The sequence below is a fragment of the Ruditapes philippinarum genome, unplaced genomic scaffold (assembly GCF_026571515.1).
Source record: "Ruditapes philippinarum isolate M1 unplaced genomic scaffold, ASM2657151v2 ctg11833_1_1_1_1, whole genome shotgun sequence".
NCBI lineage: Eukaryota > Metazoa > Mollusca > Bivalvia > Venerida > Veneridae > Ruditapes > Ruditapes philippinarum.
In genome coordinates this window covers 1-9,754 of record NW_026855656.1, presented here as the reverse complement: position 1 = coordinate 9,754, position 9,754 = coordinate 1, and positions in this window count along the sequence as shown.

The following is a 9,754-nucleotide window of genomic DNA, read 5'->3' as shown; positions in this document are numbered from 1 at the left end:
TTTCTAGAAGGCCCTGGCTCAGGGAACCAAGACAAAAACTTGGGTAATGGAGAATTGATACATGATGCAAACATATCAACATCTGGCATGAAAAAATGAAAACAAATTCTCTTAAAAATTGTCTGTTTTAACATCCATTCTGATGAATCTGTAAAATGCCTAGAATAAAAATCTGAATGTATATTTTCTGAACCTTTGATATAATTTGCTGATAAGAAATAAGAATACCTCCCATCTCATTAATATAACTTACTGCAGTTACATTATCAGAGAAAACTTTAATTATGACAATTACTGGAACTTTCATACAGCGATTGAATCCCATAAAAAATAGCTAAAAGTTCTTAAAAGTAATTTATTGCATATGCAGATTTATCAACTGACCAACGACCTTTAGCATGAGAATTAGAATTAACATCAACACAACCCCAGACTAAAAGACTTGCATCTGACTGACAAAAGAAAGACACTTTTGTGGCCTTATCCTCTTGCCGTTCTTTGTATTAACATTGTCAATCCACCATTGTAATTCTGCGACACAATTTTTGTTCAAACTGATTTTATTATCAAAATTTGAATTATTTCCCAAACCTTGAATTTTACATTTTTCTAAATATCTATAATGGAGAGGAGCTTCAAGGACAGCATAAAATGAATTAATAAATAAGACCATTAAATGAGGTTAAATCTCTTACAATAACTATACCATCTTTAAGCAAAGACTCTGCCTTTAGAATAATCTTTTCTATGTTTTCTTTTGGCAGGAAAACCTTGTACTGAACAGAATCTATTATAAACCCAAAGAATATAATTTTCTGGGTTAAATCAAAACAGACTTCTTATTAGTAATAAAGAATCCTAAAGATGATAGTGTATCACAAATGACCTGTGCATAATTTAAACACACATCTTGGTTATTGTTCATATTGAAAAAGTCATCTATGTAATATGAACACCATATACCTTGAGATCTGAACCAAGAATATATAGGTTTCAATAACTTTGTAAATACATACATGTGAACTCTCCCACTTTGCAGGAGACTCCCACTTTCTGCAGCCAAATTTTCAAAGATTTTTCTTAAAATAAGGGGTATTTTCACAAATTTAAGAAATCTCCCTCTTTTTGGTGTCAGAACTTCCTTCTTTGTTTATTGCAAATTCTAAAATCTCCCTCTTTTTGAAGAAAAATCTCCCCCTTGATCATCAAAAAAGTTCACATGTATTTAAAATACCCTTGGAGCTGCACTATATCTAAAAGGATAGAAATTTTAAATGTTTATGAAAATCTTGATGAACAGGAACAGAGAATTTTTAATATGCATCCTTTAGATCTACTGAACAAAAAAATCTTTCTCTTGAACTAAATCTAAAACTATTTTAAAATGTTCCTGTTTAAAATGTTCATAATGCACAAATTTGTTCAAATTTGTTCAAATGTTTCAAGTTAATAATTGGTTGACTCTTTTTTTTTGAAAGATCACTTGCTTCTCCAAACAGGGAGTTTATCAATCTCTTAGATAAATCTTTTGGCTTTGATATAGAAGCTCTATTAATACCAATTGAATCCACAGATTCATACTAAGAGTCATTTGATTATTCAATATGCATGTTGGGGGCAGAGTTCAATTCAACATGTTCTTTTTCAATGTCATCAAGATTATCAACCAAAGAATTAGTAGTACACTGCGAAATACCAAGTTAAGCTTTCAGAATCTCTAAAGCATCATTTGTTAAACTATTCAAATCAATTTTACTACTCTTATTCGGGGCTTTACTAGAAACTTTGTTTCCCTTTTTTGCAGATTTATGTGTTTGTGTTCTCTTTCGGACGACTTTTCCCTGGTTTAACAACCAATGATTTAAGTCTACCTTCTGAAGAAGGTCTTTCCTCTAATGGAAGTATTTTCTTCTCTTTATTACACCCCCACCACAAAATGTGGGGGGACTATAATGCATTCTCTTTGTCGCGTTGGTCGGTCGGTCAGTCTGTCTCCATTTTCATGTTCGCTCTATAGATCCAATACCAATTGAAGGATTTTCTTCAATATTGGCTCAAATGTTCACCTCAACAAGGGGATGTGCAGGACCCATGTTGCCCATGTGTCAGGTCAAGGTCAAGGTCACAATTGAGGGCCAAATATCAAACACAATCAAATATTGGACAGTATGTCGTGTCCGCTCTGTAAGTCCAACACTATTAAATTGAAAGATTTTTCTTCAAACTTGGCTCCAATGTTCACCTCAACAAGGGGGATGTGCAGAACCCCCATGTTGCCATGTGTCGGCGTCAAAAAAAAAAAGATTTTTTTCAAACTTGGCTCAGATGTTCACCTTAACAAGGGGATGTGCAGAACCCATCTTGCCCATGTGTCAGCTCAAGGTCCAAGGGCAAAATTGAAGGTCAAATATCAAACAATCAAAATATTAGACAGTATGTCGTGTCTGCTCTGAAAGTCCTTCCACTAATTGAAAGATTTTCTTCAATCTTGGGCTCAAATGTTCCACCTCAACAAGGGGATGCGCAAGAAAACCCATGTCAGCCTTTTGCCAGCTTAAGGTAAGGTCAACACTTGAAGGTCAAAAATTGACTTAGAAAAAATATTCTTAAATTTTAACATGTATTTTGAATATATTCTGAAATTAGAAAAGGTATTTGCTTGAAACTTAAAATATATATGAAGTGTCACAATTAAGATATGCTGGTAAAGTTTCATAACTCTGTTTTGCATTTTAACAAAGTTATGCCCCTTATGAAGTCTTCAAATTTACATACAATCAAATATTAAACAATATGTCTCTATAAATCCTATACTAATGGAAGAATTTTCTTCAAACTTCACTGAAACGTTCACTTCGACAAGGTTATCTTCAGAACTTATGTTACCTTTGTGCCGGCTAAAGGTCAAGATCACACTTGAAGGTCAACAATTGACTTAGAAAATGTTCTTAAATTTAAACATGTACTTAAATATTTCTGAAACTAGCACAGGTATTTGATTGAAACTTAAAAGATATATGAGGTGTCACAAATAAGATATGCAGGTCAAGTTTCATAACCCTTTATTGCATTTTGACAAAGTAATGCCCCTTTTTAAGTCTTTAAATTTACAAACAATCAATACTATAGACAATATGTTGTGTCCGCTCTATAAATTCTATACTAATGGAAGGATTTTCTTCAAACTTTACTCAAATGTTCACCCGAACTGGGCAATGTGCAGAACCCATCTTACCCTGTCAAGGCCTAACTTGAAGGTGAACAATTAACTTATAAAATGTTTAGTACATTGGGAAAATGACAGGTTATTTGTAACTGTTTCGAACATGATTTGATAATATATATTTATTCTATTACCTGTACCATTAGTCTTTTTTTCCACCAGAGATAATTTCTTTTTTTGTATTTGTGCCACTGAAGTTATTCCCTTAAACACTTTTCCAAGTCGTCTTCTGTCAAGGACATTGGTGGGGGTATGAATCGCATTCAGCGATAGTTGTAGTTCATCTTATTTATTTTTGGGACATCGTCCTCTTCAAACCCTAAAAATTCCATCAAACTTGAATAGTCGAGAATATCCTTCTCAACATCACTTTGGCTCATAATTACACAAAAAAACCTCTCAAAAAACATCAATACAAAAAGAAAACAGATCTGGACAACGTCCTAGATCGAGCCAGCAAGAAAAAACGACGAGCAAACTTACCAAATAAAGTAAAACACGAAAAAAATTTCAGTTTTCTAACACACGAGTATGCGACTATAGAGCGCCGGAAAGACAATGATTAGACAGGGTTTAGAGGGTTTATTTAGCAACGTGGACTACTTTTAAATACGCTACTAGTGAGCAGAGTGTCGGACAGACATGTTATGTTATACATGCGAAAGCCGAAGGCTTTATGGAAAATAATGTATTTTTGGGTATGTTTGATTACATATTAGTGGAAGTGTATATTGTTTTTATTATTAAAACAGCACTTTTTTAGTATAAAACATTCTAGTTTTAGTATATTAGGGCTTTATTTGGGTATATTTGGGCAATATTTGGGTATTTTTGGCGGGGTTGCACAGGTGCAAACCCGGGTTAAAGTATGGTTTGCGGGTTAAAGTATGGTGAATGTTGGTTGGCGGGCGGGTCGGCGGGCGGGCGGGGAAAAAACTTTTGTAACAGTTTTCTCAGCAGCTACTTATCACAGCCTCTTGATATTTGGCATACAGCATTAACATGTGGTCCCATAATGTGGGATTCGATTTCAGGTCTGTGGCTCATCCACTTCCTGTTTGCCGACTTAGTTAAATTTTGGACATTAATGGTCAGTGGTAGGAAATTTTCGTAACAGTTTTCTCAGCAGCTACTTATCACAGCCTCTTGATATTTGGCATACAGCATTAACATGTGGTCCCATAATGTGGGATTTGATTGCAGGTCTGTCGCTCATTCACTTCCTGTTTGCGGACTTAGTTAAATTTTCGACATTTATGGTCAATGGAAGCCTTTTGATATTTGGTATACAGCATTAACGCATGGTCCCATACCGTGGGATTTCATTTAAGGTCTGTCGCTCATCCACTTCCTGTTTGCTGACATAGTTAAATTTCAGACATAAATCTTAAATGGTCAATGGTAGGAAATTTTCTTAATAGTTTTCTCAGCAACTACTTACCACAGCCTATTGATATGTGGTTCACAGCATTGAAATGTGGTCCCACTTCCGTTTTGATGACTTAGTTAAATTTTAAACATCAGTGGTCAGTGGTAGAAAATTTAAGTAACAATTCACGGCCTCATGATATTTTGTATACTTATGCAACCCGGCCTTTTCTGTCTTTAACCCATTTTTGTTTGTATTTGGGTATATTTGGGTATTTTGTGCTACCTGCGGATAGCTTGTCAGTTAAATTGCTCTTTCTGATCCACAGTTTCTTTTTAAATATAAAACAATTATACCAACTGAAAGAGTTGTTAATTTTGTTTCGTGTTTTTAGCTCACCTGTCACAAAGTGACAGGGTGAGCTTTTGTGATCGCTTTTCGTCCGGCGTCCGTCCGTCCGTCCGGCGTCCGTCCGTCGTCCGTCCGTCCGTAAACTTTTACTTTAAATGACATCTCCTCATAAACCACTAAGCCAATTTCATCCAAACTTCACAGGAATGTTCCTTTGGTGGTCACCTTTAAAAATTGTTCAAAGAATTTAATTCCATGCAGAACTCTGGTTGCCATGGCAACCGAAAGAAAAAACTTTAAATATCTTCTTTTAAACAACCATAAGAGCTAGAGCTTAGATATTTGGCATGAAACATCTTCTAGTGAGTGTCTACCAAGTTTGTTCAAATAAAAGCACTGGGGTCAAAATTGGCCCTGCCCCGGGGGGTCATTGATTTTCCCTATATGCATATAGTAAAAACTTAAAAAATCTTCTTTTAAAGAACCCCAAGAGCTAGAGCTAAGATATTTAGCATGAAACATGTTCTAATGGGTGTCTACCAAGTTTGTTCAAATAAAAGCCCTGGGGTCAAAATTGGCCCCGCCCCGGGGGGTCATTGATTTTCCCTATATGCATATAGTAAAAACTTAAAAAATCTTCTTTTAAAGAGCCCAAAGAGCTAGAGCTAAGATATTTAGCATGAAACATGTTCTAATGGGTGTCTACCAAGTTTGTTCAAATAAAAGCCCTGGGGTCAAAATTGGCCCCGCCCCGGGGGTCATTGATTTTCCCTATATGCATATAGTAAAAACTTAAAAAATCTTCTTTTAAAGAACCCAAAGAGCTAGAGCTAAGATATTTAGCATGAAACATGTTCTAATGGGTGTCTACCAAGTTTGTTCAAATAAAAGCCCTGGGGTCAAAATTGGCCCCGCCCCGGGGGTCATTGATTTTCCTATATGCATATAGTAAAAACTTAAAAAATCTTCTTTTAAAGAACTCAAAGAGCTATGGCTAAGATATTGAGCATCAAACATGTTTTAAAATAGCTAGAGTTAAGATATTAAGCATGAAACATCTTTTAGTGAGTGTCTACAAAGTTTGTTCAAATAAAAGACCTGGGGTCAAAATTGGCCCCGGGCCGGGGGTCATTGATTTTCTTTATATGTGTTTAGCAAAAACTTTAAATCTTCTTTGAAAAAACCCAAATAGCTAGAGTTTAGATATTAAGCATGAAACATCTTCTAGTAAGTGTTTACAAAGTTTGTTCAATTAAAAGCCCTGGGGTCAAAATTGGCCCGGCCCCAGGGTGTCATTGTTTTTAACTATATGTGTATAGTAAAAACTTAAAAAAAAAATCTTCTTTTAAAAAGCCCAATGAGCTAGAGCTTAGATGTTTAGCATGAAACATCTTCTTATGGGTGTCTACCAAGTTTGTGCAATAAAAGCCTTGGTTAAATTGGCCTGCAACGTTGGGGGGGGGGGGGTGGGGGTTAGGGGGGCCTATATACAGGTGAGCGACCTCAGGGCCATCATGGCCCTCTTGTTTAGATTTCTTTGAGAGTTTTTCTTACACTAACCAGAACTAGTTATCTAGAATTTTAGGCATTACGGTGTTTTTCGAGCGTTAGAAAAATATAAACAACCAAGATATTGGTCAACGGGAGATAAAGCCATCAAATATTGACTTGTTTTGGTGCATTAAACATTTTTAGCTCACCTGTCACAAAGTGACAGGGTGAGCTTTTGTGATCGCTTTTCGTCCGGCGTCCATCCGTCTGTCCGTAAACTTTTACTTAAAAAACCCCCCTCATAACCACAGCCATTTCACCCAAATTCACGGAATTTTCCCTTGGGGGTCACTTTAAAATTTTTCAAAAAATTTTAAATTCCCCATGCAGCCTTGGTTGCCAGGGGAACTGAAAAAAAACTTTAAATATTTTTTTGAAAAACCCAAAATGAGTTTTAATTTTTGGGCATAAACATCTTCTAATAAAGTGTTACCAGTTTGTTCAAATAAAAGCCGGGTAAAATTTGGGGCCCCGCCCGGGGGTCTTTTTGATTTTCCCCTATATTATAAAAACTAACAAAAAACTTGCTTTTAAAGAATCAAAAGCTAGAGCTAAATATTTAGCAGAAACATGTTCTAATGGGGGGTCTAAGTTTGTTCAAATAAAAAAACCTAGGGAGCTATTAATGACAAAATTTGAGGAATACTTCATTTATAAACTTTGCTCTATCAAGATTGTTCAAAGAATGCCATTCCATGCGAAATTTTGGTTGCTATGGCAACTAAAAGAAAAAACTTAAATTCTTATACTTCAAATGGAAAGGGTAGAGCTTAGATATTTTTCACAAGGCATTAGGCTTGTTAGTTCTACAAAGTGTATTCAAACATTATGGTCTAAGTTTTGAAAATTGGTCTCTATTTTGGGAGTTAAATATTTTTTTTATTGCAAGGTTAATAGACTTTCTTTTTAGGATAAATCTGAGACAGTGCATCTTGTATTTTTTGTCTTAACAGATATGTTATGAAGATTTTTTTTTTAAAGCATAAGAAAAATTGATGAAAAGTTTGTTGAATGTGAATGTTAATTCAAAACAGAGTCGAACAGAATGGCACAAATTTGAGATGATTTCCCCATTCAATAATGGATTCTTCCATTAATTTCGTTATATCATCCAAAAGGAAGACTGTGTCATTTCCGAAATACAATGTAACATATTTCGGTTCTTGACAATGACTTGCACATTTTTATTGTGTATGAAATTGCACAAAGAAATGAAAAGTGAACAAAAAATGTTTGTTTTTTTCCACAAAAACTAGTTGATTAAGATAAAAGTTTAATTTAAACAGTAACTTACGGATATTAGATTTTTTATCCTTCCGGTTTGCTGGAAAAATCATATAGCTACACCGCACCTACTGATGAACGAATTTATATATATATTTCATTCTGAGAACAAAAATACAATTCGAATCATTAATAATGCTTATCAGTCAAGTCTATAAAAGAAAAATTGCCTCAAAAACATCTGTATCAATTCTGACCTCGAGTTGAGATATAGAGGATAATTTGTTTAGTTCAGTTAAGATCCGAATATATTTCACGAGTGAGCCCAAAAGATATATTTGTCACGGAGTGGGCAGCCACGAGTGAAATATTCGAACTTTTGGTGTTCACAAGGTGAAATATATTTCGATCTAACACTAAACTAAACAAATTTTCTTTTTATTATATGCAAATGAAACGTTTTAAAAGACATTAAACCTAATACTGAATGAAAAGCGCGCCAAATAATAATACAAGTGACGTCATTTACGACGTCACGTCTCTTTAGTTGGTACCGCAGTTCTGTTTGCCACGCTGGTATTTTACTGAAACAACGTAAGGGGCTTAAATTCAAAACAATGAAATTATCAAAAGTGGTAATTTCACTGTTTCAAACAGTGAAATTATCCGTGTTTTATATCACTATGATATATTTCTATAAAAGCCAACGAAAAGCATGTTAATATATAATTATACTAAACCGGAAGTACATGATGAACGTCGCCATCAAGAAAATTGAGAAATTTGTTACATAAACTCGTATTTCATAACATTGAAGTGAAATATGAATACAATTACCGGTGTGCTTCGTTCGAAACAAGTTTTTTTTAACTATTTGTTATAGTATTAAGCGCATGACATTCTGTATTTATGTAAATATCACCTCCCGACGTCCCGTGTTACGATTTATAAAATTATACATGTACACATGTATGTGTTATTGACCTCAATAAATGTTAGTGAAAATGGAAAAATAATTATGGTAATTATCAGCATGCATAGAATGGGCAGGTCAAGTTTGAATTTGGTCATGGTTCAATGATTTTTTGGCAGAGTTATGTCCCTTTCACTTTGAAAATGATATAGATACATCTTAGGAATAAGCAGTTTAAGTTTGAATTTGGTCGTGGTTCAATGATTTTGGACAAACTTATCTTTCTTGAATGTTGGAAAAATTTTGAACTTTCAGTTTCAGCACTCATACAGGGCTCTAGCAACTGGGCGATTTCGGCGACTTAGTCGCCTAAAGTGTCAGAACTTCGCCGAGTTTGAACATCAAAGCGAAAACGATTTCGCCGCATTTTCTTACTGACCACATGTACATATATATCATACAGTGCATGTTTATTAAGTTAATCCTCGCCTCAAACTGAAATGGTGACGCACATGCAGTTACTGTACTGCCGATAATTGACATCAATTAACACATTTAAGTGACATGATATGCAGATGTATCGGAAATTCGCTGATGTAAACATCACATTTTTTAGGCATAATTTTACGACACCTGCCAATATTTTATCAGCGAGTGTAAAAAGATTACACCCGGAATTGCTCTTACCATATTTGACAGTATATAATTACACGCAACCTCACACAGACCGTGTAAATTTACTTGCATATAAATTATTACACACAGAAGCAAAGTAAATGGTTGATACCTGTTGATAGTAAAAATGAAATTTTTTAAAGAAATTAAAAAACATTGATCCACATTAGACCAATTTTGGACAAGTCAAAAACAGTAGTAGATAAACTTTGTCTTCAAAAAGTTTACATAAACGTCGGTAAATTATGCGGTAAACTACAAATTTGAAAATTTTGTTTTAAATCCTGTTTGCAATAGGGGATGAATAACAATCTAAAATAAATCATTAAATATTTAATTAAATATAATCAAATCAACAAAACTAGAATTGTAAGTGGTTTGCAGGAACAGACAAATTTTATTTTCCCATATTTTCGCGATGCCCGATTTTTACGATGAAAATAATATT